The 10,000-nt window shown below is 41.3% G+C and overlaps 1 protein-coding gene across 1 annotated transcript in view; it reads right to left on the bottom strand.

Annotated features, from left to right (window-relative positions):
* LOC145406434 (epidermal growth factor receptor kinase substrate 8-like) overlaps positions 1-10,000 on the bottom strand; it is a 104,006-nt gene that overhangs the window by 32,226 nt on the left and 61,780 nt on the right. The window lies entirely within an intron of this gene.

Below are 10,000 nucleotides of genomic sequence, written 5' to 3'. Positions count from 1 at the left end.
TGATTCACAAAAAAACTTAAGATCTTGTCCCTGTTAGTGGCGCAGCCGGTGGGAGGGGGGGGCTAGAAATTTCTACGCGTGTTCGAGAATAGACTGCGAATCTTAAATGTCGAATACTTGTTTAATCCCCGGTGTAATACTCGGTATGTCATGTATTTGGAGAACTGAAAAAATATGCAATTCTGAGCAAAAAGTCTCGTATATACTGTACATATATTATTTAAGATTTACCTTACTTTAGGTGTGAGATATATTCGAATTTTGAAGTTATTATTTTTATTATCTTTTTAGTATCTTGAGGTAATAAAATATAAATCAGCAAAGATGGGTGATTTTGCCATACATCAACCCAAATGGTGAAGTGCATTGTGTTTCTATATTTCTCATGGTTAGTCATTGTGCCCCCCCCCTCCCCCAAATTATATTTCTGGCTGGTCCCTGTCGTAACTAAGTTTTGTTTTTGTGGGAAGGAAAGGGATAGGAGAGTGCAGATTTATTCCTACAAAAAAAAGTCTTAGTTACGAGAGGAATGTGATAGTTGCTTCACAGTCGTAACTGCCGATTATATTTGCATGGAGGATGGAGGGAAGAATGCAGAATTTCCCCATGTCTCTTGTTCTTCCTACTATAATCTTAGTAACGCGGAAAATTATAGCCAGTTATGTGAGGTACAAACATGGGAAGCCGAATGGGCTAGATAAGAGAAAGACAAGAATCGTATTCTGGTGGGCATCGGAGACTCCTTAGCACCCCATCATTGCCAAATAAGACTTTCTGAACGATGACGCCTTTTTCTAATTTGTTTTTTGCCACCTTCGGATGATTTTAATCATGTCTGGGAGACCTCTCGTAGCGAAAAGGTCGAAGGAGAAGGTTCTTTTCCCCCTGAATGCGAGATGTCCATCCTGGAGGGGGGGGGGGAAGTCCTATAATGACCAGCACATAGCCGACGGATAGATATCTTAGTTAAAAGATTAATTATGTGCTTGAGACCTTAATACTTAACCGTCCAATTTATATCTCAGTATTTAATTTGTCGTATTATATCTACTGCTTTTTATTTTCGACAGATTGGCATAAATAAGGTAAAGGGGAATATTAACGAGCTGCATGGTCAATTAGCTACGTGAAAGGTGGTAGGGACTAAGCTGCCTCCAAAGTTCATGAGCATACCGCAGCGGGACTGAGATAGGTGACGGATGAAGCAGGAAATTAATGTAAGTCTCTCACAATAAATAGGGTGAGTATAATCAGCTGAGAAGAATAAAAAATAATGAAAGACAATGAAGATAGCACTAATTTTATAGTAATTTCACGTAATGGTCTAAATCAGCACAAGTGTAAAGAAATATAAACAATCAAAATGTGTTAAGTGAAAGAACGGGGACAACGCTTCTTGTCAGTTTCACAGAATTAACCAATCAGGAAACATATAAACAAATGCGAAGAATCAAAGTGAGATTAAATATAAGGAGTATAACGAACGTACAGAATTTAACAGATGAAAGAAATATAAACAATCAAAATGTGTAAAGTGAAAGAACGGGGACAACACTTCCCAGTTTCTGAGAATTAACAAGTCAGGATACAAATAAACAAATGTGAAGAATCAAAGTGAGATTAAATATAAGGAGTATAACGAACGTAAAGAATTATGATACCATGAGACAAATACTTCACACTGACCAAATCGGGGATACGTATAATCACTGAGAAGAATTGAGTGTTGTGGGTCGAGGTGATGGCACAAATATAAAGTTAGATTCGCAAAAGACCACATTTGAGATAGAAATAATCAGCGAACGATCGAGGAAAGTGAGAGGCGGCGAGGACAGCGTAAACATAAGGCCAATTTCACGTAACGATTAAGTACAGGATAGAAAAGCAGTAGGTAAACGTAAATCAATGAGAGAGAGAGAGAGAGAGAGAGAGAGAGAGAGAGAGAGAGAGAGAGAGAGAGACAGACAGACAGACTGAGACAGAGACAGAGACAGAGACAGACAGGCAGACAGACAGACAGACAGTATCCAGGATACGTAAAATCAACGTGAAGGCTAGAGTAACACGAGACGTTGAAAAGATATTGTTTTGGTTACCTGAAGTACCCCTGTGGCCACACCTGGGGAGGCCCGCCATGGTAGGGAGGGTAGAAGTGGCGGCTGAAGACGAGAGAGCAGAGCAATGGTTAGTGCAGGGTTAGTGATGCTGGGGTTAGTGAAGTAGTTCCAGGATGGTAAGGGGGGTAGGATACAGCGGTGACTGGAAGTGAGAGAGCATAGCAACGGTTAATGCAGGGTTAGTGTAAAAGTGATGCTCGTGGTTAATGAGGTAAACCCGCCACGGTAGGGGTTGTGGTAGTAGCTGAAGGAGGGAGAGCAAATCAAGGGTTAGTGCTAGGTTGTACGAGAGGCTCAGATGTGAAGGGAAACATGAACCAAAGGGAGGGGAGACAAGCGCCAAAACAATAATAATATTAATAATAAATTAATTAATGAAATGTTACCTTCATATCTCCTCTATGGGTTATCGGCGCTTGTCTGTCTCTGCTTCTGAGGGTCTCATATTACAAAACCACGAGGCTCTGAGGTTAGTGTCATATTCTAGGTGACACAAGGCTTCGTACCACCTCGTCTTTAGCTGTTACCTTAACATTCTCATTTAGACTAATTTATGTCGTTTTAACATCGATAAAGTTTGCATCAACAGTACATAACTTGATACGTACGTGAAATGTACAAAATAGACTGCTAAGAAGAGGCGTTACGAAATTTTCAAAGCCACTTTAAGTATGTCGATAAGTGAGATATATATGTACTGTACACCAAAAATCATGCATGACCACATCAACAACCACCAACACCTTTTAACAGCATTAACCCCTTGAAACCCATGGCGTATTCTACAGCTGATTCTTCCCGTCTCCAAACGATTTTATTCAATTTACGAAGGACCTTTGTTTATGAAGGCAACATGGAGGCTACATCAACCCCACCAGTTCGCAACTTTATCCTAAGGTGATTAAAATTGTCTGGAAATAGCCACATCATAGCTGTAAAATACGTCGTCAGATTGAAGGGGTTAGCCTCGAATCCAGTGATAATTCAGTTTATTCTTGCTACTTTCAGACGATTGTATTTAACTCAAGAAAGGCTTCTCCTACTGGATGGGTTAGTGTAGGCTATATGTAACTCCTCCAGTTAGAAAATTCTCTCTTCATGTAAACAAAGTTATTATATGGTAGCAAGAATACAGCTGAAAATACGTCCTTGGGCTTAAGGGGTTAAATACAGGGTAGCCCATATAACGCTCCCATTTACACTCACTGGGCGGTATCTCGTGCGTTGTGGGGACGGCCTAGTGTTATCAGTATCTATCTTGCATCACTTAGTCATTTCCTACTCCCATTGCCACAACCACGCCCACACTAGCCAACTGAGCCGTCCCCGCAACGTTTAACACACTGCCGCGTGAGTTTCTAGTAGAAAGCTACTTACGGACCACCCTATACACCTGTACCTCATAGTTTACCTCACACCAACCTTTGGTGAAAAAAGAAATGTTAGGATGATGATGATATCAAGCTTCACACTGCTGGTCCGAGCTTGATAGCTAACAATTTCCTTTCTAGCCATCAGTAACAGACAAATATGAAAGAAGTCGCGCAAAGAGTATGTTTACCTACAGTATATTACCTTGGACCTCCAACCTATAATTTAATGACATAAATTTTCGCCAAACTGTGTTCTGAAAAATTTACCTCTTAACTTCCTATCAAACCCTGAGAATGGACGACAACAGAGCTAATTGATCGATTCATTTTCAGCCGGGCCCCACATCTCTTCTAACATATACCATAGAGCGTTTGTTTTTGACGAAAATGTCTAACCCTTTTCAGCTCACTTGGTGGCCAAGTGTCGTCACTCTGGAGAGTCGATCTCACTATTCACCAGGCAGCCTCATTCCTGCCTCATACACAAGGCTGATCGAATTTCATGCAACTATGACAGTATTCAAGCTCTGGGAGTGACCCAGTTGTTTAAAGTAAATGCAAATCATCTACAGCAGCTAGTCTACAAAAAGCCTTGAAAGTGTAGCCACTAAAGATGCTATCTAATCTTATTATTCAGCATGCTGACACAACACGATGCAAACTGCACTGTCACCTTATTAGTTATTCATTGGCAACACGGCCTCCCACAGCACAGACAGATTATATCCACTAGGGTGCTCTTCACCACAACTCAAAAACGACACTTGCAACACTTCTCCATACACCACTCAGAAACATCTGTAATACTGCTCTGTAAATCAGCAACACCCAACCACAGAAACCGAAAATAACAGAGTCACCGTGGCAGTGGGTGTGAATGAAGGCAACCCGGAGACAAAAGGCGAGTTGACAAGGCGGTATTACGGTCAGTGGGGGGTTGAGAGGCTGGTCAACTCGCGTTCTGCTCTACGGCACTACAAGTACTATGTGATGGGGAGGGGACGGAGTAGGTTCCGTGACATGAAAACACAACTGCGGTCCTTAGGACTGAAGCTGTGAATTTGCCAAATCCAAGTTTCGAAATTATCAGTACTAAAATTTACGAACGTAATTTTCTATTTGTTTCACTTCTTCAGCCAGAGGACGTCTTTCCTACGCTGAAAAAAGGATGGCGGTGGACAAGGCAGGATGCATACACCCTGTGAAGATGGGCGTTGTATGAAGGACAGTGGCGGTGGTGAGAAGGTACATGTCACCATTCTCTCTTAAGAGCTCGTTGTGTGTGTATGTATGGTGAGGCTTAGGGGTAGGAATCACAGAACAGATGGAACTGGTGAACCAGGAATGAGTGGAATAAGCTGTGATGGCGTTGAGTGATTGAGTAGGGTGGATGTTACATACCAAGCACAGATGGGAGTTATACGCAGGCCTACTGTATATGGACGTGGCCGTATTACAAGCGTAAGAACAAGAAGACAGTAAGCACGCACCGCTCTCATATCCTTCTTTTCATGACACGGGTGAAAAAAAAAGTGCCACGGTTGAAAGGATGAACTTCAATCGAATGATATTTTTTGTATGTTCTTGTTATCTACACACGTATTCTTCTGAACTTAGATGAGACCTTTTGTTGTGAAAGGATTAATAAAGTGCACCATACATATCATCCCTCCAGCTTGAAAAATCTCCTAAGTTGAATACAATCATTAGAAGGCAATTAAAAAGCAAATTACGTCATCGGAGTGAAGGAATTAGGAGTCGTATTATCAAATCTTAGATCATATGGTGATGGCAAAATATCCCTGACCATTCTGTAATGATGCAGACTGCACTCTATAATGCAGGATGCAGGCTGGTCACATCTTTCATTTACAGGTGCTCCATACATAGCCATAAAAAATTTAGAACCTCCACCTGCGTATACTCATTTTTTATATGACCGTCAATCTTGAAATTTCTATGCAGAGCTGATAAAAAATGTATAGCGCCGGAAGGGTCGGATATCCTAAATGATTCATATTCTGTATATATATATATATATATATATATATATATATATATATATATATATATATATATATAAATGTGTCCGACCCTGGGCAAAGGCTTCAGGGTCTATTCCAAGGCCCAGTAGTCCTCCTACACACCACATGTCACCACTTCGGCGCTAACACCCACCGTCCATATTGAGTATATGCTCGGGCTGTCTCATACAGGAATGGTGTACTGGTATTACCGGGAGTATTTTTACATGTCGGCGGGTCTTCTGGTAGATCAGTAAAGTCTGCTTTTATGGAATTCAAATCTTTCAAACTGTTCCCTGCTCCAACATGGATTCGATCCTGGGTCCATTAGGACTGAAGGTCGTCTTTCTACCGATTCAGCCACCGCCTCCGGATGTCTCGTGGTAATTAATCTGTTATCATCTGAATAAACAGTATTTATGTTAACATTACTGACGAGGAACTGTCATGCAAGCAATATGTATATGTTATCCTTGAGAAACGAAGTTCCTCAATGTCGGGTAGAATCATCTGGGATTCTACAGCAGCCATCGCCTATGGAGTCAGAGTGTTTCCTGCGAAGTGTACAACGATATCTTTTTGACTGACTACATTACTGAACTGCGATGGTAAATTACTGGGTTACAAGAAAAACATTTTTATTGCTCCAATCCGCTGACAGACATTTACATTCTATTCTAGATATCTCCAGACAGTTTTACTAAACTTGATAGACTTCTCGGACTGAAGAAGTTACAAACAACTTTAGTTAATCCCTTCACTACCATGATTGAAAAAAAAAAATCGAAGTATAAAAACGCCAGCGGAAAATTTGTCACTGGAATTTAATTCATTCGAGTGATAAGGTTAATGATTCTAAGAAACTGCTGCCTCTGATATCTCGGACGGGTTGGGTGAATTTTGGACACAATATACAACATTCGAACAATTGAACAGTCTGAGGTCAGCGATCAGAATGAACTCTCAATACGAATAAACTATAACAAAAAGTGAGAAAAAACGCATACTGAAAGTGAACATCTGAACCACAAATGCACTGAAACAGAAAACGAAAACCCCTGGATACGAATGAAACTAAGACAAAAATTGTACAAACCTACACATAATGAAAGCGAACATCTGAACAATAAACACAATAAAACAGAAAACGAAAACCTGTAGATGCGAATGAAAATATGAAAAAGTTTAGCAGATAACAATGTATAATGACACTAAACACGTACCCTCAATGACACCGCTATAAAATCTCACAATACGATTAGAACAAAGAAAAAAGTTTAGAAAGGAGGACGTGTAGTGACAATGAACATCTAATCATTTTTACACTTGAAATGACTACTAACGGTCCCTAAATAATACTGACTTTATTTTCAGTGTTTCCGAGATGGTGGTGTTTATCACTGTGGTGGGGCGGGGCAGGACGAATACACCTGTGAAAGCGAATAATGTATGAGAAGAGGTGTTGAGGGGCAAACATATTTTCTCTTGGATATTCTACAGAGGGTGGTGACATAAAAACGGGTGGACGTTAAGAGTTGGCAGGACAGGCTGAATTATAGCGGTGGGTGATGGGATGGGTAGGGAGGGTTGCGAAGATGGTTGTTATTGGCTAGATGGTAAGGAGTAGTGAAGGCATGACCCTTTCAGTGTAATGACGTAATTTAAACATTCCTGCAACCTTCATATGCTTTTATTTAGCTTGGAGAGATTCATGAAGTGAATATGTTGGGCTAATGGACACTGCTCATAACTCCCTCACTAGCAAAAATAAGCTATTAAAATATACGTCACCGGGTTAAAATGTTCAGTCACAGTTTTTCCTTAGAACAACAAAGCAGCAACAATTAGAACCCCACCACCACCACCAACAACAACAACAACAACTACAAAGGCAGCAACAGGAACCACAAAATCAGCACGCGCCCTTCTCCTATACGCAGGTAACAATAATTAGCAGTGAATAAATGGCGACTAAACAGCAAAACAGAGGCCATTAGGAATTTGGCCATGTCATCCCCGCCACACACAGCATGAGAAAGTAGATGAGTCGCGGTCTTGAGGCAATGGAAAGTAAAAGTTTGAGAACAGTTACAATGGGGGTGGGGAGGGGAGGGAGGGGAGGGAGGGGAGGGATGGGGAGGGGAGGGATAGGGAGGGGAGGAGAAAGGAGAGGAAGGGAGGATAAAGGTGAGGAAAGGAGGGGGGGGGAGAAAAGTGAGGAAGCCAGGGGAAGGAGGGAAGGGAGAGGAGGGGAGGGGAAAGTGTGGGAGGAGAGGGAAATGGGACGGAAGGAAGGAAAGAGAGAATTAGGAAGGTGGGAGGGGGTAAGCAGGTGGAAAAGAAGGAAGGAAGGGATGAGAGACGGGAAGAGGAAATTAGGTGGGTGCGGAGGGAAGGGGAGGGGGTAATGTCTCCGGACCCAGCAAACAAATGACCGTCTGGGCTGCGGGGAGGTGAGCGAGATGAATGGCCACTTCCGGGTTCCAGGGAGACGTCTATAGCAATGTACAGCCAGGGACAAAAGTTCGCCTGCTGTTCCACTGTGTCTATTTTACGCTTTTCTCCGTCACTTTCTTCTCTGACGCATCGTATCCAAAGAAAATTACCTATGGAAAGATAAACAAACCAAGCTTCTCTCAGCCTGGGAATATCTCCAGCGAAGGAAAGTGAGAAGTAATGAAGATGACATTTTAAGCGAATCTTCCCCCCGACTCTGCATGAATGAGAGCACAAATTTTTACCTATCAGTCACAGGGGTTTCACGTAAAGAAAATCAACAAAATAAATAAATAAATAATAAGTCTGGTGTTGTCAGTACGAAATTGTTAAAGGACGTTCTCAGGCTGAAAGGGCTAACATCAGCGTCGTCATAGCTCACAAAATACATGGAGTGGAACGAATTCAAAAACAGGAACGAGATTTAGGGAAGCAAGAACGCAGAACAGGTGGTAATTTATTCATGACTCAGAAAATAGCAAAACCATGAACAACAAGAACAGGAACAAGAATAACAAGAACAGGAACAAGAGTAACAAGAACAGCAACAGGAATAACAAGACCAGGAACAGGAAAAAAAAGCAAAAGAAGAGGAACAGGAACAAGAACGGAACAGGAACAGGAACAAGAACAGGAACAACACGAATGGGAAGACGAACAAGAACAGGAACAGCAACAGTAAAAAGCACTGGAACAGGAACAACAAGAACAGAAACATGAACAACAAGAACAGGAACAAGACTAGAAACAGGAACAGGAACAACAACAACAGGAACACGAACATGCACAGAAACACGAACAACAAGAATGGAAATTAGAACAAGAACACGAACAGGACAGCAAGAACACGAACAGGAACAACAAGGATACGAACGCGAACAACAAGAATTCGAACACGAACAACAAGAACAAGAAGAATAAGAACAGGAACACGAACAGGAACAAGAACAAGAAAAAGAACAGGAACATGAAAAACAGAAACGGGAACAGGAACAATAACAGAAACAGGAACATGAACAGGAACAACAACAGGAACAAAAGCAACAAGAACACGAATATGAACAACAAGAACACGAACAGTAACAAAAATAGGAACGGGAACAAGAACAGAAACAGGAACAGGAACAACAAGAACACGAACAGTAACAAAAATAAGAACGGGAACAGGAACGAGATCAGGAACAGGGAAAACACGAACACGAACATGAACAACAAGAACATGAACAGTAACAAAAATAGGAACGGGAACACAAGAACAAGAACAGGAACACGAACACGAACAAAAACAAGAAGAACGACAGTATCAGGAACAAGAGGAACAGGAACAACACATGAAATACGACAGTAGTAGGAAGAACAAGAACTAAAAAAAAAAAGAAAGTAACAGGAACAACAAGAAAAAACAAGAAAAAGGACAGCAACAGAACCGAGACCAGTAACAGGAGCCGTAACGGAACCAGAATAAGAACAGATTAAACATAAACATTCTTGTTCCAGTTCCATCGAACGTTTGGGCAACTGTACTGCTTTTGTTGACCAGGCGAGCGAAAGTGCGAGTGTAAATATATCAGTATGCGAGAAAAAATGACTTCAAATGTGGGTGAGACAACGGACTTTAGTGACTGCGTAAGTGTGATGTCAAACACATTACAATGCAAGCCGAAAGAAAAAAATAAGAGAGCAAAATAAAGATAAGATGGCGAAAGAGTGAAAGTGAAAGAGAGTGAATGTTGGGTTAGGGTCATGACAGAGTGTATGTTCGGTTTATTATACCTTAACATAACTGAGTCATGTCCCAGTCTGAAATCTGAGCCATGATGTGGTGATGTGAGGTTGAGAGTGACACTAAGGTCAAACATAATAAAACGAGAAAGACCCGTAACACTATCTTTCCTGTATTAATATCAACCAATCAACTGTGGGGTATCCTCGACAGTAAACTTAAATCGGGCTATAAGAAGTGGTAAATCACTGCACTGTAGTAAACACA

The sequence above is a fragment of the Coenobita brevimanus genome, chromosome 70 (genome assembly GCF_032717465.1).
Source record: "Coenobita brevimanus isolate Jiangsu-jjx chromosome 70, ASM3271746v2, whole genome shotgun sequence".
Lineage (NCBI taxonomy): Eukaryota > Metazoa > Arthropoda > Malacostraca > Decapoda > Coenobitidae > Coenobita > Coenobita brevimanus.
This window is presented reverse-complemented; position numbering and strand designations above follow the sequence as displayed.